Genomic DNA, 24764 nt, shown 5'->3' with positions numbered 1-24764 from the left:
TCAATAGGCAATCTCCCCCTCCGAGAGCAGAGCGATTCCCCAGTGATCAATAGGCAATCTCCCCTCTCCGAGAGCAGAGCGATCCCCAGAGATCAATAGGCAATCTCCCCCTCCGAGATCAGAGCGATTCCCCAGTGATCAATAGGCAATCTCCCCTCTCCGAGAGCAGAGTGATTCCCCGGTGATCAATAGGCAATCTCCCCTCTCCGAGAGCAGAGTGATTCCCCAGTGATCAATAGGCAATCTCCCCTCTCCGAGAGCAGAGCGATCCCCAGTGATCAATAGGCAATCTCCCCCTCCGAGATCAGAGCGATTCCCCAGTGATCAATAGGCAATCTCCCCTCTCCGAGAGCAGAGTGATTCCCCGGTGATCAATAGGCAATCTCCCCTCTCCGAGAGCAGAGTGATTCCCCAGTGATCAATAGGCAATCTCCCCTCTCCGAGAGCAGTGCGATCCCCAGTGATCAATAGGCTATCTCCCCTCTCCGAGAGCTGAGCGATTCCCTGTGATCAATAGGCAATCTCCCCCTCCGAGAGCAGAGCGATCCCCAGTGACCAATAGGCAATCTTCCCTCTCCGAGAGCAGAGTGATCCCCCAGTGATCAATAGGCAATCTCCCCCCTCCAAGAGTAGAGTGATTCCCCACTGATCATTAGGCAATCTCCCCTCTCCGAGAGCAGAGTGATCCCCAGTGATCAATAAACAATCTCCCCTCTCCGAGAGCAGAGTAATTCTCCAGTGATCAATAGCCAATCTCCCCCTCCAAGAGCAGAGTGATTCCCCCATGATCAATAGGCAATCTCGCCCTCCAAGAGCAGAGTGATCCCCAGTGATCATTAGCCAATCTCCCCTCTCCGAGAGCAGAGTGATCCCCAGTGATGAATAGGCAATCTCCCCTCTCCGAGAGCAGAGTGATCCCCCAGTGATCAATAGGCAATCTCCCCTCTCCAAGAGTAGAGAGATTCCCCACTGATCATTAGGCAATCTCCCCTCTCCGAGAGCAGAGTGATCCCCAGTGATCAATAGGCAATCTCCCCTCTCCGAGAGCAGAGCGATCCCCAGTGATCAATAGGAAATCTCCCCTCTCCGAGAGTAGAGTGATTCCCCAGTGATCAATAGGCAATCTCCCCCTCCGAGTGCAGGGCGATCCCCAGTGATCAATAGGAAATCTCCTCTCTCTGAGAGCAGAGTGATCCCCAGTGATCAATAGGCAATATCCCCTCTCCGAGAGCAGAGCGATCCCCAGTGATCAATAGGCAATCTCCCCTTTCCGAGAGCAGAGTGATCCCCAGTGATCAATAGGCAATCTCCCCTCTCCAAGAGTAGAGTTATTCCCCAGTGATCAATAGGCAATCTCCCCTCTCCAAGAGCAGAGTGATTCCCCAGTGATCAATAGGAAATCTCCCCTCTCCAAGAGCAGAGTGATTCCCCAGTGATCAATAGGCAATCTCTCCCTCCGAGAGTAGAGTGATTCCCCAGTGATCAATAGGCAATCTCCCCTCTCCGAGAGTAGAGTGATTCCCCACTGATCAATAGGCAATCTCCCCTCTCCGAGAGCAGAGTGATCCCCCAGTGATCAATAGGCAATCTCCCCTCTCCGAGAGCAGAGCGAACCCCAGTGATCAATAGGCAATCTCCCCCTCCGAGAGCAGAGCGATCCCCAGTGATCAATAGGCAATCTCCCCTCTCCTAGAGCACAGTGATCCCCAGTGATCAGTAGGCAATCTCCCCTCTCCGAGAGCAGAGTGATCCCCCAGTGATCAATAGGCAATCTCCCCTCTCCGAGAGCAGAGTGATTCCCCAGTGATCAATAGGCAATCTCCCCTCTCCGAGAGCAGAGCGATCCCCAGTGTTCAATAGGCAATCTCCCCTCTCCGAGAGCAGAGTGATCCCCCAGTGATCAATAGGCAATCTCCCCTCTCCAAGAGCAGAGTGATTCCCCAGTGATCAATAGGCAATCTCCCCTCTCCGAGAGCAGAGTGATTCCCCGGTGATCAATAGGCAATCTCCCCTCTCCAAGAGCAGAGTGATTCCCCGGTGATCAATAGGCAATCTCCCCTCTCCGAGAGCAGAGTGGTCCCTCATTGATCAATAGGCAATCTCCCCTCTCCGAGAGCAGAGCGATCCCCAGTGATTAATAGGAAATCTCCCCTCTCCGAGAGCAGAGCGATCCCCCATTGATCAATAGGCAAACTCCCCCTCCGAGAGCAGAGTGATCCCCAGTGATTAATAGGAAATCTCCCCTCTCCGAGAGCAGAGTGGTCCCTCATTGATCAATAGGCAATCTCCCCTCTCCGAGAGCAGAGCGATCCCCAGTGATTAATAGGAAATCTCCCCTCTCCGAGAGCAGAGCGATCCCCCATTGATCAATAGGCAAACTCCCCCTCCGAGAGCAGAGTGATCCCCAGTGATTAATAGGAAATCTCCCCTCTCCGAGAGCAGAGTGGTCCCTCATTGATCAATAGGCAATCTCCCCTCTCCGAGAGCAGAGTGATTCCCCAGTGATCAATAGGCAATCTCCCCTCTCCGAGAGCAGAGCGATCCCCAGTGTTCAATAGGCAATCTCCCCTCTCCGAGAGCAGAGTGATCCCCCAGTGATCAATAGGCAATCTCCCCTCTCCAAGAGCAGAGTGATTCCCCAGTGATCAATAGGCAATCTCCCCTCTCCGAGAGCAGAGTGATTCCCCGGTGATCAATAGGCAATCTCCCCTCTCCAAGAGCAGAGTGATTCCCCGGTGATCAATAGGCAATCTCCCCTCTCCGAGAGCAGAGTGATTCCCCAGTGATCAATAGGCAATCTCCCCTCTCCGAGAGCAGAGCGATCCCCAGTGATCAATAGGCTATCTCCCCTCTCCGAGAGCTGAGCGATTCCCTGTGATCAATAGGCAATCTCCCCCTCCGAGAGCAGAGTGATTCCCCAGTGATCAATAGGCAAATTCCCCTCTCCGAGAGCAGAGCGATCCCCAGTGATCAATAGGAAATCTCCCCTCTCCGAGAGCAGAGTGGTCCCTCATTGATCAATAGGCAATCTCCCCTCTCCGAGAGCAGAGCGATCCCCAGTGATTAATAGGAAATCTCCCCTCTCCGAGAGCAGAGCGATCCCCCATTGATCAATAGGCAAACTCCCCCTCCGAGAGCAGAGTGATCCCCAGTGATTAATAGGAAATCTCCCCTCTCCGAGAGCAGAGTGGTCCCTCATTGATCAATAGGCAATCTCCCCTCTCCGAGAGCAGAGCGATCCCCAGTGATCAATAGGAAATCTCCCCTCTCCGAGAGCAGAGTGGTCCCTCATTGATCAATAGGCAATCTCCCCTCTCCGAGAGCAGAGCGATCCCCAGTGATTAATAGGAAATCTCCCCTCTCCGAGAGCAGAGTGATCCCCAGTGATCAATAGGCAAACTCCCCCTCCGAGAGCAGAGTGATCTCCCAGTGATCAATAGGCAATCTCCCCCTCCGAGAGTAGAGTGATTCCCCAGTGATCAATAGCCAATCTCCCCTCTCCGAGAGCAGAGTAATCCCAGTGATGAATAGGCAATCTCCCCTCTCCGAGAGCAGAGTGATCCCCCAGTGATCAATAGGCAATCTCCCCTCTCCAAGAGTAGAGTGATTCCCCACTGATCATTAGGCAATCTCCCCTCTCCGAGAGCAGAGTGATCCCCAGTGATCAATAGGCAATCTCCCCTCTCCGAGAGTAGAGTGATTCCCCACTGATCAATAGGCAATCTCCCCTCTCCGAGAGCAGAGTGATCCCCCAGTGATCAATAGGCAATCTCCCCTCTCCGAGAGCAGAGCGATCCCCAGTGATCAATAGGCAATCTCCCCCTCCGAGAGCAGAGCGATCCCCAGTGATCAATAGGCAATCTTCCCTCTCCGAGAGCAGAGTGATCCCCCAGTGATCAATAGGCAATCTCCCCTCTCCAAGAGTAGAGTGATTCCCCACTGATCATTAGGCAATCTCCCCTCTCCGAGAGCAGAGTGATCCCCAGTGATCAATAGGCAATCTCCCCTCTCCGAGAGCAGAGTGATTCTCCAGTGATCAATAGCCAATCTCCCCCTCCAAGAGCAGAGTGATTCCCCCATGATCAATAGGCAATCTCCCCCTCCAAGAGCAGAGTGATCCCCAGTGATCAGTAGTCAATCTCCCTCTCTGAGAGCAGAGTGATTGCCAGTGATCAATAGGCAATCTCCCTCTCTGAGAGCAGAGTGATCCCCAGTGATCAATAGGCAATCTTTCCCTCTCAGAGCAGAGTGATCCCCAGTGATCAATAGGCAATCTCCCTCTCCGAGAGCAGAGCAATTCCCAGTGATCAATAGGCAATCTCCCCTCTCCAAGAGCAGAGTGATCCCCAGTGATCAATAGGCAATCTCCCTCTCCGAGAGCAGAGCGATCCCCCAGTGATCAAAAGGCAATCTCCCCCTCCGAGAGCAGAGCGATTCCCCAGTGATCAATAGGCAATCTCCCCTCTCCGAGAGCAGAGCGATCCCCAGTGATCAATAGGCAATCTCCCCTCTCCGAGAGCAGAGAGATCCCCAGTGATCAATAGGCAATCTCCCCCTTCGAGAGCAGAGCGATTCCCCAGTGATCAATAGGCAATCTCCCCTCTCCAAGAGCAGAGCGATCCCCAGAGATCAATAGGCAATCTCCCCCTCCGAGAGCAGAGCGATTCCCCAGTGATCAATAGGCAATCTCCCCTCTCCGAGAGCAGAGCGATCCCCAGTGATCAATAGGCAATCTCCCCCTCCGAGATCAGAGCGATTCCCCAGTGATCAATAGGCAATCTCCCCTCTCCGAGAGCAGAGTGATTCCCCGGTGATCAATAGGCAATCTCCCCTCTCCGAGAGCAGAGTGATTCCCCAGTGATCAATAGGCAATCTCCCCTCTCCGAGAGCAGAGCGATCCCCAGTGATCAATAGGCAATCTCCCCCTCCGAGATCAGAGCGATTCCCCAGTGATCAATAGGCAATCTCCCCTCTCCGAGAGCAGAGTGATTCCCCGGTGATCAATAGGCAATCTCCCCTCTCCGAGAGCAGAGTGATTCCCCAGTGATCAATAGGCAATCTCCCCTCTCCGAGAGCAGTGCGATCCCCAGTGATCAATAGGCTATCTCCCCTCTCCGAGAGCTGAGCGATTCCCTGTGATCAATAGGCAATCTCCCCCTCCGAGAGCAGAGTGATTCCCCAGTGATCAATAGGCAAATTCCCCTCTCCGAGAGCAGAGCGATCCCCCAGTGATCAATAGGCAATCTCCCCTCTCCGAGAGTAGAGTGATTCCCCGGTGATCAATAGGCAATCTCCCCTCTCCGAGAGCAGAGTGATTCCCCAGTGATCAATAGGCAATCTCCCCTCTCCGAGAGCAGAGCGATCCCCAGTGATCAATAGGCTATCTCCCCTCTCCAAGAGCTGAGCGATTCCCTGTGATCAATAGGCAATCTCCCCCTCCGAGAGCAGAGTGATTCCCCAGTGATCAATAGGAAATCTCCCCTCTCCGAGAGCAGAGTGAATCCCCAGTGATCAATAGGCAAATTCCCCTCTCCGAGAGCAGAGCGATCCCCCAGTGATCAATAGGCAAACTCCCCCTCCGAGAGCAGAGCGATCCCCAGTGATTAATAGGAAATCTCCCCTCTCCGAGAGCAGAGTGATCCCCAGTGATCAATAGGCAAACTCCCCCTCCGAGAGCAGAGTGATCCCCAGTGATCAATAGGCAAACTCCCCTTCCGAGAGCAGAGTGATCCCTCAGTGATCAATAGGCAATCTCCCCTCTCCGAGAGCAGAGTGATCCCCAGTGATCAATAGGCAATCTCCCCTCTCCGAGAGCAGAGCGATCCCCAGTGATCAATAGGCAATCTCCCCCTCCGAGAGCAGAGCGATCCCCAGTGATCAATAGGCAATCTCCCCCTCCAAGAGCAGAGTGATCCCCAGTGATCAGTAGTCAATCTCCCTCTCTGAGAGCAGAGTGATTGCCAGTGATCAATAGGCAATCTCCCTCTCTGAGAGCAGAGTGATCCCCAGTGAACAATAGGCAATCTCCCTCTCCGAGAGCAGAACAATTCCCAGTGATCAATAGGCAATCTCCCCTCTCCAAGAGCAGAGCGATCCCCAGTGATCAATAGGCAATCTCCCCTCTCCGACAGCAGAGTGATCCCCAGTGATCAATAGGCAAACTCCCCTTCCGAGAGCAGAGTGATCCCTCAGTGATCAATACGCAATCTCCCCTCTCCGAGAGCAGAGTGATCCCCAGTGATCAATAGGCAATCTCCCCCTCCGAGAGCAGAGTGATCCCCAGTGATCAATAGGCAAACTCCCCTTCCGAGAGCAGAGTGATCCCTCAGTGATCAATAGGCAATCTCCCCTCTCCGAGAGCAGAGTGATCCCCAGTGATCAATAGGCAATCTCCCCTCTCCGAGAGCAGAGCGATCCCCAGTGATCAATAGGCAATCTCCCCCTCCGAGAGCAGAGCGATCCCCAGTGATCAATAGGCAATCTCCCCTCTCCGAAAGCAGAGTGATCCCCCAGTGATCAATAGGCCATCTCCCCTCTCCGAGAGCAGAGTGATTCTCCAGTGATCAATAGCCAATCTCCCCCTCCAAGAGCAGAGTGATTCCCAGTGATCAATAGGCAATCTCCCCCTCCAAGAGCAGAGTGATCCCCAGTGATCAGTAGTCAATCTCCCTCTCTGAGAGCAGAGTGATTGCCAGTGATCAATAGGCAATCTCCCTCTCTGAGAGCAGAGTGATCCCCAGTGATCAATAGGCAATCTCCCTCTCCGAGAGCAGAGCAATTCGCAGTGATCAATAGGCAATCTCACCTCTCCAAGAGCAGAGCGATCCCCAGTGATCAATAGGCAATCTCCCTCTCCGAGAGCAGAGCGATCCCCCAGTGATCAAAAGGCAATCTCCCCCTCCGAGAGCAGAACGATTCCCCAGTGATCAATAGGCAATCTCCCCTCTCCGAGAGCAGAGAGATCCCCAGTGATCAATAGGCAATCTCCCCCTTCGAGAGCAGAGCGATTCCCCAGTGATCAATAGGCAATCTCCCCTCTCCGAGAGCAGAGCGATCCCCAGTGATCAATAGGCTATCTCCCCTCTCCGAGAGCTGAGCGATTCCCTATGATCAATAGGCAATCTCCCCCTCCGAGAGCAGAGTGATTCCCCAGTGATCAATAGGCAAACTCCCCCTCCGAGAGCAGAGTGATCCCCAGTGATCAATAGGCAAACTCCCCTTCCGAGAGCAGAGTGATCCCTCAGTGATCAATAGGCAATCTCCCCTCTCCGAGAGCAGAGTGATCCCCAGTGATCAATAGGCAAACTCCCCCTCCGAGAGCAGAGTGATCCCCAGTGATCTATAGGCAAACTCCCCTTCCGAGAGCAGAGTGATCCCTCAGTGATCAATAGGCAATCTCCCCTCTCCGAGAGCAGAGTGATCCCCAGTGATCAATAGGCAATCTCCCCTCTCCGAGAGCAGAGTGATCCCCACTGATCAATAGGCAAACTCCCCTTCCGAGAGCAGAGTGATCCCTCAGTGATCAATAGGCAATCTCCCCTCTCCGAGAGCAGAGTGATCCCCAGTGATCAACAGGCAATCTCCCCCTCCGAGAGCAGAGTGATCCCCAGTGATCAATAGGCAAACTCCCCTTCCGAGGGCAGAGTGATCCCTCAGTGATCAATAGGCAATCTCCCCTCTCCGAGAGCAGAGTGATCCCCAGTGATCAATAGGCAATCTCCCCTCTCCGAGAGCAGAGCGATCCCCAGTGATCAATAGGCAATCTCCCCCTCCGAGAGCAGAGCGATCCCCAGTGATCAATAGGCAAACTCCCCTTCCGAGAGCAGAGTGATCCCTCAGTGATCAATAGGCAATCTCCCCTCTCCGAGAGCAGAGTGATCCCCAGTGATCAATAGGCAATCTCCCCTCTCCGAGAGCAGAGCGATCCCCAGTGATCAATAGGCAATCTCCCCCTCCGAGAGCAGAGCGATCCCCAGTGATCAATAGGCAATCTCCCCCTCCAAGAGCAGAGTGATCCCCAGTGATCAGTAGTCAATCTCCCTCTCTGAGAGCAGAGTGATTGCCAGTGATCAATAGGCAATCTCCCTCTCTGAGAGCAGAGTGATCCCCAGTGATCAATAGGCAATCTCCCTCTCCGAGAGCAGAACAATTCCCAGTGATCAATAGGTAATCTCCCCTCTCCAAGAGCAGAGCGATCCCCAGTGATCAATAGGCAATCTCCCCTCTCCGAGAGCAGAGTGATCCCCACTGATCAATAGGCAAACTCCCCCTCCGAGAGCAGAGTGATTCTCCAGTGATCAATAGGCAAACTCCCTTTCCGAGAACAGAGTGATCCCTCAGTGATCAATAGGCAATCTCCCCTCTCCGAGAGCAGAGTGATCCCCAGTGATCAATAGGCAATCTCCCCCTCCGAGAGCAGAGTGATCCCCAGTGATCAATAGGCAAACTCCCTTTCCGAGAACAGAGTGATCCCTCAGTGATCAATAGGCAATCTCCCCTCTCCGAGAGCAGAGTGATCCCCAGTGATCAATAGGCAATCTCCCCTCTCCGAGAGCAGACCGATCCCCAGTGATCAATAGGCAATCTCCCCCTCCGAGAGCAGAGCGATCCCCAGTGATCAATAGGCAATCTCCCCTCTCCGAAAGCAGAGTGATCCCCCAGTGATCAATAGGCCATCTCCCCTCTCCGAGAGCAGAGTGATTCTCCAGTGATCAATAGCCAATCTCCCCCTCCAAGAGCAGAGTGATTCCCAGTGATCAATAGGCAATCTCCCCCTCCAAGAGCAGAGTGATCCCCAGTGATCAGTAGTCAATCTCCCTCTCTGAGAGCAGAGTGATTGCCAGTGATCAATAGGCAATCTCCCTCTCTGAGAGCAGAGTGATCCCCAGTGATCAATAGGCAATCTCCCTCTCCGAGAGCAGAGCAATTCCCAGTGATCAATAGGCAATCTCCCCTCTCCAAGAGCAGAGCGATCCACAGTGATCAATAGGCAATCTCCCTCTCCGAGAGCAGAGCGATCCCCCAGTGATCAAAAGGCAATCTCCCCCTCCGAGAGCAGAACGATTCCCCAGTGATCAATAGGCAATCTCCCCTCTCCGAGAGCAGAGCGATCCCCAGTGATCAATAGGCAATCTCCCCTCTCCGAGAGCAGAGAGATCCCCAGTGATCAATAGGCAATCTCCCCCTTCGAGAGCAGAGCGATTCCCCAGTGATCAATAGGCAATCTCACCTCTCCGAGAGCAGAGCGATCCCCAGTGATCAATAGGCTATCTTCCCTCTCCGAGAGCTGAGCGATTCCCTGTGATCAATAGGCAATCTCCCCCTCCGAGAGCAGAGTGATTCCCCAGTAATCAATAGGCAAATTCCCCTCTCCGAGAGCAGAGCGATCCCCCAGTGATCAATAGGCAAACTCCCCCTCCGAGAGCAGAGCGATCCCCAGTGATTAATAGGAAATCTCCCCTCTCCGAGAGCAGAGTGATCCCCAGTGATCAATAGGCAAACTCCCCCTCCGAGAGCAGAGTGATCCCCAGTGATCAATAGGCAAACTCCCCTTCCGAGAGCAGAGTGATCCCTCAGTGATCAATAGGCAATCTCCCCTCTCCGAGAGCAGAGCGATCCCCAGTGATCAATAGGCAATCTCCCCCTCCGAGAGCAGAGCGATCCCCAGTGATCAATAGGCAATCTCCCCTCTCCGAGAGCAGAGTGATCCCCCAGTGATCAATAGGCCATCTCCCCTCTCCGAGAGCAGAGTGATTCTCCAGTGATCAATAGCCAATCTCCCCCTCCAAGAGCAGAGTGATTCCCCCATGATCAATAGGCAATCTCCCCCTCCAAGAGCAGAGTGATCCCCAGTGATCAGTAGTCAATCTCCCTCTCAGAGAGCAGAGTGATTGCCAGTGATCAATAGGCAATCTCCCTCTCTGAGAGCAAAGTGATCCCCAGTGATCAATAGGCAATCTTTCTCTCTCAGAGCAGAGTGATCCCCAGTGATCAATAGGCAATCTCCCTCTCCGAGAGCAGAGCAATCCCAAGTGATCATTAGGCAATCTCCCCTCTCCAAGAGCAGAGCAATCCCCAGTGATCAATAGGCAATCTCCCTCTCCGAGAGCAGAGCGATCCCCCAGTGATCAAAAGGCAATCTCCCCCTCCGAGAGCAGAGCGATTCCCCAGTGATCAATAGGCAATCTCCCCTCTCCGAGAGCAGAGCGATCCCCAGTGATCAATAGGCAATCTCCCCCTCCGAGATCAGAGCGATTCCCCAGTGATCAATAGGCAATCTCCCCTCTCCGAGAGCAGAGTGATTCCCCGGTGATCAATAGGCAATCTCCCCTCTCCGAGAGCAGAGTGATTCCCCAGAGATCAATAGGCAATCTCCCCCTCCGAGAGCAGAGCGATTCCCCAGTGATCAATAGGCAATCTCCCCTCTCCGAGAGCAGAGCGATCCCCAGTGATCAATAGGCAATCTCCCCCTCCGAGATCAGAGCGATTCCCCAGTGATCAATAGGCAATCTCCCCTCTCCGAGAGCAGAGTGATTCCCCGGTGATCAATAGGCAATCTCCCCTCTCCGAGAGCAGAGTGATTCCCCAGTGATCAATAGGCAATCTCCCCTCTCCGAGAGCAGAGCGATCCCCAGTGATCAATAGGCAATCTCTCCCTCCGAGATCAGAGCGATTCCCCAGTGATCAATAGGCAATCTCCCCTCTCCGAGAGCAGAGTGATTCCCCGGTGATCAATAGGCAATCTCCCCTCTCCGAGAGCAGAGTGATTCCCCAGTGATCAATAGGCAATCTCCCCTCTCCGAGAGCAATGCGATCCCCAGTGATCAATAGGCTATCTCCCCTCTCCGAGAGCTGAGCGATTCCCTGTGATCAATAGGCAATCTCCCCCTCCGAGAACAGAGTGATTCCCCAGTGATCAATAGGCAAATTCCCCTCTCCGAGAGCAGAGCGAACCCCCAGTGATCAATAGGCAAATTCCCCTCTCCGAGAGCAGAGCGATTCCCTGTGATCAATAGGCAATCTCCCCTCTCCGAGAGCAGAGCGATCCCCAGTGATTAATAGGAAATCTCCCCTCTCCGAGAGCAGAGTGATCCCCAGTGATCAATAGGCAAACTCCCCCCCCGAGAGCAGAGTGATCCCCAGTGATCAATAGGCAAACTCCCCTTCCGAGCGCAGAGTGATCCCTCAGTGATCAATAGGCAATCTCCCCTCTCCGAGAGCAGAGTGATCCCCAGTGATCAATAGGCAATCTCCCCTCTCCGAGAGCAGAGTGATCCCCCAGTGATCAATAGGCCATCTCCCCTCTCCGAGAGCAGAGTGATTCTCCAGTGATCAATAGCCAATCTCCCCCTCCAAGAGCAGAGTGATTCCCCCATGATCAATAGGCAATCTCCCCCTCCAAGAGCAGAGTGATCCCCAGTGATCAGTAGTCAATCTCCCTCTCTGAGAGCAGAGTGATTGCCAGTGATCAATAGGCAATCTCCCTCTCTGAGAGCAAAGTGATCCCCAGTGATCAATAGGCAATCTTTCTCTCTCAGAGCAGAGTGATCCCCAGTGATCAATAGGCAATCTCCCTCTCCGAGAGCAGAGCAATCCCCAGTGATCATTAGGCAATCTCCCCTCTCCAAGAGCAGAGCGATCCCCAGTGATCAATAGGCAATCTCCCTCTCCGAGAGCAGAGCGATCCCCCAGTGATCAAAAGGCAATCTCCCCCTCCGAGAGCAGAGCGATTCCCCAGTGATCAATAGGCAATCTCCCCTCTCCGAGAGCAGAGCGATCCCCAGTGATCAATAGGCAATCTCCCCTCTCCGAGAGCAGAGTGATCCCCAGTGATCAATAGGCAATCTCCCCTCTCCGAGAGCAGAGCGATCCCCAGTGATCAATAGGCAATCTCCCCCTCCGAGAGCAGAGCGATCCCCAGTGATCAATAGGCAATCTCCCCCTCCAAGAGCAGAGTGATCCCCAGTGATCAGTAGTCAATCTCCCCCTCCGAGAGCAGAGCGATCCCCAGTGATCAATAGGCAATCTCCCCCTCCGAGAGCAGAGTGATCCCCAGTGATCAATAGGCTATCTCCCCTCTCCGAGAGCTGAGCGATTCCCTGTGATCAATAGGCAATCTCCCCCTCCGAGAGCAGAGTGATTCCCCAGTGATCAATAGGCAAATTCCCCTCTCCGAGAGCAGAGCGATCCCCCAGTGATCAATAGGCAAACTCCCCCTCCGAGAGCAGAGCGATCCCCAGTGATTAATAGGAAATCTCCCCTCTCCGAGAGCAGAGTGATCCCCAGTGATCAATAGGCAAACTCCCCCTCCGAGAGCAGAGTGATCCCCAGTGATCAATAGGCAATCTCCCCTCTCCGAGAGCAGAGCGATCCCCAGTGATCAATAGGCAATCTCCCCCTCCGAGAGCAGAGCGATCCCCAGTGATCAATAGGCAATCTCCCCTCTCCGAGAGCAGAGTGATCCCCCAGTGATCAATAGGCCATCTCCCCTCTCCGAGAGCAGAGTGATTCTCCAGTGATCAATAGCCAATCTCCCCCTCCAAGAGCAGAGTGATTCCCCCATGATCAATAGGCAATCTCCCCCTCCAAGAGCAGAGTGATCCCCAGTGATCAGTAGTCAATCTCCCTCTCTGAGAGCAGAGTGATTGCCAGTGATCAATAGGCAATCTCCCTCTCTGAGAGCAAAGTGATCCCCAGTGATCAATAGGCAATCTTTCTCTCTCAGAGCAGAGTGATCCCCAGTGATCAATAGGCAATCTCCCTCTCCGAGAGCAGAGCAATCCCCAGTGATCATTAGGCAATCTCCCCTCTCCAAGAGCAGAGCGATCCCCAGTGATCAATAGGCAATCTCCCTCTCCGAGAGCAGAGCGATCCCCCAGTGATCAAAAGGCAATCTCCCCCTCCGAGAGCAGAGCGATTCCCCAGTGATCAATAGGCAATCTCCCCTCTCCGAGAGCAGAGAGATCCCCAGTGATCAATAGGCAATCTCCCCCTCCGAGATCAGAGCGATTCCCCAGTGATCAATAGGCAATCTCCCCTCTCCGAGAGCAGAGTGATTCCCCGGTGATCAATAGGCAATCTCCCCTCTCCGAGAGCAGAGTGATTCCCCAGAGATCAATAGGCAATCTCCCCCTCCGAGAGCAGAGCGATTCCCCAGTGATCAATAGGCAATCTCCCCTCTCCGAGAGCAGAGCGATCCCCAGTGATCAATAGGCAATCTCCCCCTCCGAGATCAGAGCGATTCCCCAGTGATCAATAGGCAATCTCCCCTCTCCGAGAGCAGAGTGATTCCCCGGTGATCAATAGGCAATCTCCCCTCTCCGAGAGCAGAGTGATTCCCCAGTGATCAATAGGCAATCTCCCCTCTCCGAGAGCAGAGCGATCCCCAGTGATCAATAGGCAATCTCTCCCTCCGAGATCAGAGCGATTCCCCAGTGATCAATAGGCAATCTACCCTCTCCGAGAGCAGAGTGATTCCCCGGTGATCAATAGGCAATCTCCCCTCTCCGAGAGCAGTGTGATTCCCCAGTGATCAATAGGCAATCTCCCCTCTCCGAGAGCAATGCGATCCCCAGTGATCAATAGGCTATCTCCCCTCTCCGAGAGCTGAGCGATTCCCTGTGATCAATAGGCAATCTCCCCCTCCGAGAACAGAGTGATTCCCCAGTGATCAATAGGCAAATTCCCCTCTCCGAGAGCAGAGCGATCCCCCAGTGATCAATAGGCAAACTCCCCCTCCGAGAGCAGAGCGATCCCCAGTGATTAATAGGAAATCTCCCCTCTCCGAGAGCAGAGTGATCCCCAGTGATCAATAGGCAAACTCCCCCCCCGAGAGCAGAGTGATCCCCAGTGATCAATAGGCAAACTCCCCTTCCGAGAGCAGAGTGATCCCTCAGTGATCAATAGGCAATCTCCCCTCTCCGAGAGCAGAGTGATCCCCAGTGATCAATAGGCAATCTCCCCTCTCCGAGAGCAGAGCGATCCCCAGTGATCAATAGGCAATCTCCCTCTCCGAGAGCAGAGCGATCCCCCAGTGATCAAAAGGCAATCTCCCCCTCCGAGAGCAGAGCGATTCCCCAGTGATCAATAGGCAATCTCCCCTCTCCGAGAGCAGAGCGATCCCCAGTGATCAATAGGCAATCTCCCCTCTCCGAGAGCAGAGTGATCCCCAGTGATCAATAGGCAATCTCCCCTCTCCGAGAGCAGAACGATCCCCAGTGATCAATAGGCAATCTCCCCCTCCGAGAGCAGAGCGATCCCCAGTGATCAATAGGCAATCTCCCCCTCCAAGAGCAGAGTGATCCCCAGTGATCAGTAGTCAATCTCCCTCTCTGAGAGCAGAGTGATTGCCAGTGATCAATAGGCAATCTCCCTCTCTGAGAGCAGAGTGATCCCCAGTGATCAATAGGCAATCTCCCTCTCCGAGAGCAGAACAATTCCCAGTGATCAATAGGCAATCTCCCCTCTCCAAGAGCAGAGCAATCCCCAGTGATCAATAGGCAATCTCCCCTCTCCGAGAGCAGAGTGATCCCCAGTGATCAATAGGCAAACTCCCCTTCCGAGAGCAGAGTGATCCCTCAGTGATCAATAGGCAATCTCCCCTCTCCGAGAGCAGAGTGATCCCCAGTGATCAATAGGCAATCTCCCCCTCCGAGAGCAGAGTGATCCCCAGTGATCAATAGGCAAACTCCCCTTCCGAGAGCAGAGTGATCCCTCAGTGATCAATAGGCAATCTCCCCTCTCCGAGAGCAGAGTGATCCCCAGTGATCAATAGGCAATCTCCCCTCTCCGAGAGCAGAGCGATCCCCAGTGATCAATAGGCAATCTCCCCTCTCCGAAAGCAGAGTGATCCCCAAGTGATCAATAGGCCATCTCCCCTCTCCGAGAGCAGAGTGATTCTCCAGTGATCAGTAGTCAATCTCCCTCTCTGAGAGCAGAGTGATTGCCAGTGATCAATAGGCAATCTCCCTCTCTGAGAGCAAAGTGATCCCCAGTGATCAATAGGCAATCTTTCTCTCTCAGAGCAGAGTGATCCCCAGTGATCAATAGGCAATCTCCCTCTCCGAGAGCAGAGCGATCCCCAGTGATCATTAGGCAATCTCCCCTCTCCAAGAGCAGAGCGATCCCCAGTGATCAATAGGCAATCTCCCCTCTCCGAGAGCAGAGAGATCCCCAGTGATCAATAGGCAATCTCCCCCTTCGAGAGCAGAGCGATTCCCCAGTGATCAATAGGCAATCTCCCCTCTCCGAGAGCAGAGCGATCCCCAGTGATCAATAGGCTATCTCCCCTCTCCGAGAGCTGAGCGATTCCCTGTGATCAATAGGCAATCTCCCCCTCCGAGAGCAGAGTGATTCCCCAGTGATCAATAGGCAAATTCCCCTCTCCGAGAGCAGAGCGATCCCCCAGTGATCAATAGGCAAACTCCCCCTCCGAGAGCAGAGCGATCCCCAGTGATTAATAGGAAATCTCCCCTCTCCGAGAGCAGAGTGATCCCCAGTGATCAATAGGCAAACTCCCCCTCCGAGAGCAGAGTGATCCCCAGTGATCAATAGGCAAACTCCCCTTCCGAGAGCAGAGTGATCCCTCAGTGATCAATAGGCAATCTCCCCTCTCCGAGAGCAGAGTGATCCCCAGTGATCAATAGGCAATCTCCCCTCTCCGAGAGCAGAGCGATCCCCAGTGATCAATAGGCAATCTCCCCCTCCGAGAGCAGAGCGATCCCCAGTGATCAATAGGCAATCTCCCCTCTCCGAGAGCAGAGTGATCCCCCAGTGATCAATAGGCCATCTCCCCTCTCCGAGAGCAGAGTGATTCTCCAGTGATCAATAGCCAATCTCCCCCTCCAAGAGCAGAGTGATTCCCCCATGATCAATAGGCAATCTCCCCCTCCAAGAGCAGAGTGATCCCCAGTGATCAGTAGTCAATCTCCCTCTCTGAGAGCAGAGTGATTGCCAGTGATCAATAGGCAATCTCCCTCTCTGAGAGCAAAGTGATCCCCAGTGATCAATAGGCAATCTTTCTCTCTCAGAGCAGAGTGATCCCCAGTGATCAATAGGCAATCTCCCTCTCCGAGAGCAGAGCAATCCCCAGTGATCATTAGGCAATCTCCCCTCTCCAAGAGCAGAGCGATCCCCAGTGATCAATAGGCAATCTCCCTCTCCGAGAGCAGAGCGATCCCCCAGTGATCAAAAGGCAATCTCCCCCTCCGAGAGCAGAGCGATTCCCCAGTAATCAATAGGCAATCTCCCCTCTCCGAGAGCAGAGCGATCCCCAGTGATCAATAGGCAATCTCCCCCTCCGAGATCAGAGCGATTCCCCAGTGATCAATAGGCAATCTCCCCTCTCCGAGAGCAGAGTGATTCCCCGGTGATCAATAGGCAATCTCCCCTCTCCGAGAGCAGAGTGATTCCCCAGAGATCAATAGGCAATCTCCCCCTCCGAGAGCAGAGCGATTCCCCAGTGATCAATAGGCAGTCTCCCCTCTCCGAGAGCAGAGCGATCCCCAGTGATCAATAGGCAATCTCCCCCTCCGAGATCAGAGCGATTCCCCAGTGATCAATAGGCAATCTCCCCTCTCCGAGAGCAGAGTGATTCCCCAGTGATCAATAGGCAATCTCCCCTCTCCGAGAGCAGAGTGATTCCCCAGTGATCAATAGGCAATCTCCCCTCTCCGAGAGCAGAGCGATCCCCAGTGATCAATAGGCAATCTCTCCCTCCGAGATCAGAGCGATTCCCCAGTGATCAATAGGCAATCTCCCCTCTCCGAGAGCAGAGTGATTCCCCGGTGATCAATAGGCAATCTCCCCTCTCCGAGAGCAGAGTGATTCCCCAGTGATCAATAGGCAATCTCCCCTCTCCGAGAGCAGTGCGATCCCCAGTGATCAATAGGCTATCTCCCCTCTCCAAGAGCAGAGCGATCCCCAGTGATCAATAGGCAATCTCCCTCTCCGAGAGCAGAGCGATCCCCCAGTGATCAAAAGGCAATCTCCCCCTCCGAGAGCAGAGCGATTCCCCAGTGATCAATAGGCAATCTCCCCTCTCCGAGAGCAGAGCGATCCCCAGTGATCAATAGGCAATCTCCCCTCTCCGAGAGCAGAGTGATCCCCAGTGATCAATAGGCAATCTCCCCTCTCCGAGAGCAGAGCGATCCCCAGTGATCAATAGGCAATCTCCCCCTCCGAGAGCAGAGCGATCCCCATTGATCAATAGGCAATCTCCCCCTCCAAGAGCAGAGTGATCCCCAGTGATCAGTAGGCAATCTCCCTCTCTGAGAGCAGAGTGATTGCCAGTGATCAATAGGCAATCTCCCTCTCTGAGAGCAGAGTGATCCCCAGTGATCAATAGGCAATCTCCCTCTCCGAGAGCAGAACAATTCCCAGTGATCAATAGGCAATCTCCCCTCTCCAAGAGCAGAGCGATCCCCAGTGATCAATAGGCAATCTCCCCTCTCCGAGAGCAGAGTGATCCCCAGTGATCAATAGGCAAACTCCCCTTCCGAGAGCAGAGTGATCCCTCAGTGATCAATAGGCAATCTCCCCTCTCCGAGAGCAGAGTGATCCCCAGTGATCAATAGGCAATCTCCCCCTCCGAGAGCAGAGTGATCCCCAGTGATCAATAGGCAAACTCCCCTTCCGAGAGCAGAGTGATCCCTCAGTGATCAATAGGCAATCTCCCCTCTCCGAGAGCAGAGTGATCCCCAGTGATCAATAGGCAATCTCCCCTCTCCGAGAGCAGAGCGATCCCCAGTGATCAATAGGCAATCTCCCCTCTCCGAAAGCAGAGTGATCCCCCAGTGATCAATAGGCCATCTTTCTCTCTCAGAGCAGAGTGATCCCCAGTGATCAATAGGCAATCTCCCTCTCCGAGAGCAGAGCGATCCCCAGTGATCATTAGGCAATCTCCCCTCTCCAAGAGCAGAGCGATCCCCAGTGATCAATAGGCAATCTCCCCTCTCCGAGAGCAGAGAGATCCCCAGTGATCAATAGGCAATCTCCCCCTTCGAGAGCAGAGCGATTCCCCAGTGATCAATAGGCAATCTCCCCTCTCCGAGAGCAGAGCGATCCCCAGTGATCAATAGGCTATCTCCCCTCTCCGAGAGCTGAGCGATTCCCTGTGATCAATAGGCAATCTCCCCCTCCGAGAGCAGAGTGATTCCCCAGTGATCAATAGGCAAATTCCCCTCTCCGAGAGCAGAGCGATCCCCCAGTGATCAATAGGCAAACTCCCCCTCCGAGAGCAGAGCGATCCCCAGTGATTAATAGGAAATCTCCCCTCTCCGAGAGCAGAGTGATCCCCAGTGATCAATAGGCAAACTCCCCCTCCGAGAGCAGAGTGATCCCCAGTGATCAATAGGCAAACTCCCCTCCGTGAGCAGAGTGATCCCTCAGTGATCAATAGGCAATCTCCCCTCTCCGAGAGCAGAGTGATCCCCAGTGATCAATAGGCAATCTCCCCTCTCCGAGAGCAGAGCGATCCCCAGTGATCAATAGGCAATCTCCCCCTCCGAGAGCAGAGCGATCCCCAGTGATCAATAGGCAATCTCCCCTCTCCGAGAGCAGAGTGATCCCCCAGTGATCAATAGGCCATCTCCCCTCTCCGAGAGCAGAGTGATTCTCCAGTGATCAATAGCCAATCTCCCCCTCCAAGAGCAGAGTGATTCCCCCATGATCAATAGGCAATCTCCCCCTCCAAGAGCAGAGTGATCCCCAGTGATCAGTAGTCAATCTCCCTCTCTGAGAGCAGAGTGATTGCCAGTGATCAATAGGCAATCTCCCTCTCTGAGAGCAAAGTGATCCCCAGTGATCAATAGGCAATCTTTCTCTCTCAGAGCAGAGTGATCCCCAGTGATCAATAGGCAATCTCCCTCTCCGAGAGCAGAGCAATCCCCAGTGATCATTAGGCAATCTCCCCTCTCCAAGAGCAGAGCGATCCCCAGTGATCAATAGGCAATCTCCCTCTCCGAGAGCAGAGCGATCCCCCAGTGATCAAAAGGCAATCTCCCCCTCCGAGAGCAGAGCGATTCCCCAGTAATCAATAGGCAATCTCCCCTCTCCGAGAGCAGAGCGATCCCCAGTGATCAATAGGCAATCTCCCCCTCCGAGATCAGAGCGATTCCCCAGTGATCAATAGGCAATCTCCCCTCTCCGAGAGCAGAGTGATTCCCCGGTGATCAATAGGCAATCTCCCCTCTCCGAGAGCAGAGTGATTCCCCAGAGATCAATAGGCAATCTCCCCCTCCGAGAGCAGAGCGATTCCCCAGTGATCAATAGGCAGTCTCCCCTCTCCGAGAGCAGAGCGATCCCCAGTGATCAATAGGCAATCTCCCCCTCCGAGATCAGAGCGATTCCCCAGTGATCAATAGGCAATCTCCCCTGTCCGAGAGCAGAGTGATTCCCCAGTGATCAATAGGCAATCTCCCCTCTCCGAGAGCAGAGTGATTCCCCAGTGATCAATAGGCAATCTCCCCTCTCCGAGAGCAGAGCGATCCCCAGTGATCAATAGGCAATCTCTCCCTCCGAGATCAGAGCGATTCCCCAGTGATCAATAGGCAATCTCCCCTCTCCGAGAGCAGAGTGATTCCCCGGTGATCAATAGGCAATCTCCCCTCTCCGAGAGCAGAGTGATTCCCCAGTGATCAATAGGCAATCTCCCCTCTCCGAGAGCAGTGCGATCCCCAGTGATCAATAGGCTATCTCCCCTCTCCGAGAGCTGAGCGATTCCCTGTGATCAATAGGCAATCTCCCCCTCCGAGAGCAGAGTGATTCCCCAGTGATCAATAGGCAAATTCCCCTCTCCGAGAGCAGAGCGATCCCCCAGTGATCAATAGGCAAACTCCCCCTCCGAGAGCAGAGCGATCCCCAGTGATTAATAGGAAATCTCCCCTCTCCGAGAGCAGAGTGATCCCCAGTGATCAATAGGCAAATTCCCCTTCCGAGAGCAGAGTGATCCCTCAGTGATCAATAGGCAAACTCCCCCTCCGAGAGCAGAGTGATCCCCAGTGATCAATAGGCAAACTCCCCTTCCGAGAGCAGAGTGATCCCTCAGTGATCAATAGGCAATCTCCCCTCTCCGAGAGCAGAGTGATCCCCAGTGATCAATAGGCAATCTCCCCTCTCCGAGAGCAGAGCGATCCCCAGTGATCAATAGGCAATCTCCCCCTCCGAGAGCAGAGCGATCCCCAGTGATCAATAGGCAATCTCCCCTCTCCGAGAGCAGAGTGATCCCCCAGTGATCAATAGGCCATCTCCCCTCTCCGAGAGCAGAGTGATTCTCCAGTGATCAATAGCCAATCTCCCCCTCCAAGAGCAGAGTGATTCCCCCATGATCAATAGGCAATCTCCCCCTCCAAGAGCAGAGTGATCCCCAGTGATCAGTAGTCAATCTCCCTCTCTGAGAGCAGAGTGATTGCCAGTGATCAATAGGCAATCTCCCTCTCTGAGAGCAAAGTGATCCCCAGTGATCAATAGGCAATCTTTCTCTCTCAGAGCAGAGTGATCCCCAGTGATCATTAGGCAATCTCCCCTCTCCAAGAGCAGAGCGATCCCCAGTGATCAATAGGCAATCTCCCTCTCCGAGAGCAGAGCGATCCCCCAGTGATCGAAAGGCAATCTCCCCCTCCGAGAGCAGAGCGATTCCCCAGTGATCAATAGGCAATCTCCCCTCTCCAAGAGCAGAGCGATCCCCAGTGATCAATAGGCAATCTCCCCCTCCGAGATCAGAGCGATTCCCCAGTGATCAATAGGCAATCTCCCCTCTCCGAGAGCAGAGTGATTCCCCGGTGATCAATAGGCAATCTCCCCTCTCCGAGAGCAGAGTGATTCCCCAGAGATCAATAGGCAATCTCCCCCTCCGAGAGCAGAGCAATTCCCCAGTGATCAATAGGCAATCTCCCCTCTCCGAGAGCAGAGCGATCCCCAGTGATCAATAGGCAATCTCCCCCTCCGAGATCAGAGCGATTCCCCAGTGATCAATAGGCAATCTCCCCTCTCCGAGAGCAGAGTGATTCCCCGGTGATCAATAGGCAATCTCCCCTCTCCGAGAGCAGAGTGATTCCCCAGTGATCAATAGGCAATCTCCCCTCTCCGAGAGCAGAGCGATCCCCAGTGATCAATAGGCAATCTCCCCCTCCGAGATCAGAGCGATTCCCCAGTGATCAATAGGCAATCTCCCCTCTCCGAGAGCAGAGTGATTCCCCGGTGATCAATAGGCAATCTCCCCTCTCCGAGAGCAGAGTGATTCCCCAGTGATCAATAGGCAATCTCCCCTCTCCGAGAGCAGTGCGATCCCCAGTGATCAATAGGCTATCTCCCCTCTCCGAGAGCTGAGCGATTCCCTGTGATCAATAGGCAATCTCCCCCTCCGAGAGCAGAGTGATTCCCCAGTGATCAATAGGCAAATTCCCCTCTCCGAGAGCAGAGCGATCCCCCAGTGATCAATAGGCAAACTCCCCCTCCGAGAGCAGAGCGATCCCCAGTGATTAATAGGAAATCTCCCCTCTCCGAGAGCAGAGTGATCCCCAGTGATCAATAGGCAAACTCCCCCTCCGAGAGCAGAGTGATCCCCAGTGATCAATAGGCAAACTCCCCTTCCGAGAGCAGAGTGATCCCTCAGTGATCAATAGGCAATCTCGCCCTCCGAGAGTGGAGTGATTCCCCAGTGATCAATAGCCAATCTCCCCTCTCCGAGAGCAGAGTGATCCCCAGTGATGAATAGGCAATCTCCCCTCTCCGAGAGCAGAGTCATCCCCCAGTGATCAATAGGCAATCTCCCCTCTCCAAGAGTAGAGTGATTCCCCACTGATCATTAGGCAATCTCCCCTCTCCGAGAGCAGAGTGATCCCCAGTGATCAATAGGAAATCACCCCTCTCCGAGAGCAGAGCGATCCCCAGTGATCAATAGGAAATCTCCCCACTCCGAGAGTAGAGTGATTCCCCAGTGATCAATAGGCAATCTCCCCCTCCGAGTGCAGGGCGATCCCCAGTGATCAATAGGAAATCTCCCCTCTCTGAGAGCAGAGTGATCCCCAGTGATCAATAGGCAATATCCCCTCTCCGAGAGCAGAGCGATCCCCAGTGATCAATAGGAAATCTCCCCTCTCCGAGAGCAGAGTGATTCTGCAGTGATCAATAGGCAATCTCTCCCTCCGAGAGTAGAGTGATTCCCCAGTGATCAATAGGCAATCTCCCCTCTCCAAGAGTAGAGTGATTCCCCACTGATCAATAGGCAATCTCTCCTCTCCGAGAGCAGAGTGATCCCGCAGTGATCAATAGGCAATCTCCCCTCTCCGAGAGCAGAGTGATCCCCCAGTGATCAGTAGGCAATCTCCCCTCTCCGAGAGCAGAGTGATTCCCCGGTGATCAATAGGCAATCTCCCCTCTCCGAGAGCAGAGTGATTCCCCAGTGATCAATAGGCAATCTCCCCTCTCCGAGAGCAGAGCGATTCCCTGTGATCAATAGGCAATCTCCCCCTCCGAGAGCAGAGTGATTCCCCAGTGATCAATAGGCAAATTCCCCTCTCCGAGAGCAGAGCGATCCCCCATTGATCAATAGGCAAACTCCCCCTCCGAGAGCAGAGTGATCCCCAGTGATCAATAGGCAAACTCCCCCTCCGAGAGCAGAGTGATCCCCCAGTGATCAATAGGCAATCTCCCCCTCCGAGAGCAGAGCGATCCCCAGTGATCTATAGGCAATCTCCCCTCTCCTAGAGCACAGTGATCCCCAGTGATCAGTAGGCAATCTCCCCTCTCCGAGAGCAGAGTGATCCCCCAGTGATCAATAGGCAATCTCCCCTCTCCGAGAGCAGAGTGATTCCCCAGTGATCAATAGGTAATCTCCTCTCTCCGAGAGCAGAGCGATCCCCAATGTTCAATAGGCAGTCTCCCCTCTCCGAGAGCAGTGATCCCCCAGTGATCAATAGGCAATCTCCCCTCTCCAAGAGCAGAGTGATTCCCCAGTGATCAATAGGAAATCTCCCCTCTCCGAGAGTAGAGTGATTCCGCAGTGATCAATAGGCAATCTCTCCCTCCGAGAGTAGAGTGATTCCCCAGTGATCAATAGGCAATCTCCCCTCTCCAAGAGTAGAGTGATTCCCCACTGATCAATAGGCAATCTCTCCTCTCCGAGAGCAGAGTGATCCCCCAGTGATCAGTAGGCAAACTCCCCTCTCCGAGAGTAGAGTGATTCCCCAGTGATAATAGGCAATCTCCCCTCTCCGAGAGCAGAGTGATTCCCCAGTGATAATTGGCAATCTGCCCCTCCGAGAGCAGAGTGATCCCCAGTGATCAATAGGCAATCTCCCCCTCCGACAGCAGAGTGATTCCCCAGTGATCAATAGGCAATCTCCCCTCTCCGAGAGCAGAGTGATTCCCCAGTGATCAATAGGCAATCTCCCCTCTCCGAGAGTAGAGTGATCCCCAGTGATCAATAGGCAATCTCCCTCTCCGAGAGCCGAGTGATTCCCCAGTGATCAATAGGCATTCTCCCCTCTCCGAGAGTAGAGTGATTCCCCAGTGATCAATAGGGAATCTCCCCTCTCCGAGAGCAGAGTTATTCCCCAGTGTTCAATAGGCAATCTCCCCTCTCCGAGAGTAGACTGATTCCCCAGTGATCAATAGGCAATCTCCCCTCTCCAAGAGCAGAGTGATTCCCCAGTGATCAATAGGCAATCTCCCCCTCCGAGAGTAGAGTGATTCCCCAGCGATCAATAGGCAATCTCCCCTCTCCGAGAGCAGAGTGATCCCCAGTGATCAATAGGCAATCTCCCCCTCCGAGAGCAGAGCGATCCCCAGTGATCAATAGGCAATCTCCCCTCTCCGAGAGCAGAGCGATCCCCAGTGATCAGTAGGCAATCTCCCCTCTCCGAGAGCAGCGCGATCCCCAGTGATCAATATGCAATCTCCCCTCTGCGAGAGCATAGCGATCCCCAGTGATCAGTAGGCAATCTCCCCTCTCCGAGAGCAGAGCAATCCCCAGTGATCATTAGGCAATCTCCCCTCTCCAAGAGCAGAGCGATCCCCAGTGATCAATAGGCAATCTCCCTCTCCGAGAGCAGAGCGATCCCCCAGTGATCAAAAGGCAATCTCCCCCTCCGAGAGCAGAGCGATTCCCCAGTGATCAATAGGCAATCTCCCCTCTCCGAGAGCAGAGCGATCCCCAGTGATCAATAGGCAATCTCCCCCTCCGAGATCAGAGCGATTCCCCAGTGATCAATAGGCAATCTCCCCTCTCCGAGAGCAGAGTGATTCCCCGGTGATCAATAGGCAATCTCCCCTCTCCGAGAGCAGAGTGATTCCCCAGAGATCAATAGGCAATCTCCCCCTCCGAGAGCAGAGCGATTCCCCAGTGATCAATAGGCAATCTCCCCTCTCCGAGAGCAGAGCGATCCCCAGTGATCAATAGGCAATCTCCCCCTCCGAGATCAGAGCGATTCCCCAGTGATCAATAGGCAATCTCCCCTCTCCGAGAGCAGAGTGATTCCCCAGTGATCAATAGGCAATCTCCCCTCTCCGAGAGCAGAGTGATTCCCCAGTGATCAATAGGCAATCTCCCCTCTCCGAGAGCAGAGCGATCCCCAGTGATCAATAGGCAATCTCTCCCTCCGAGATCAGAGCGATTCCCCAGTGATCAATAGGCAATCTCCCCTCTCCGAGAGCAGAGTGATTCCCCGGTGATCAATAGGCAATCTCCCCTCTCTGAGAGCAGAGTGATTCCCCAGTGATCAATAGGCAATCTCCCCTCTCCGAGAGCAGTGCGATCCCCAGTGATC

This window comes from Hemitrygon akajei, chromosome 5 (genome assembly GCF_048418815.1).
Source record: "Hemitrygon akajei chromosome 5, sHemAka1.3, whole genome shotgun sequence".
In the NCBI taxonomy this organism is placed as follows: domain Eukaryota; kingdom Metazoa; phylum Chordata; class Chondrichthyes; order Myliobatiformes; family Dasyatidae; genus Hemitrygon; species Hemitrygon akajei.
Note: the sequence above shows the minus strand (reverse complement) of the source record.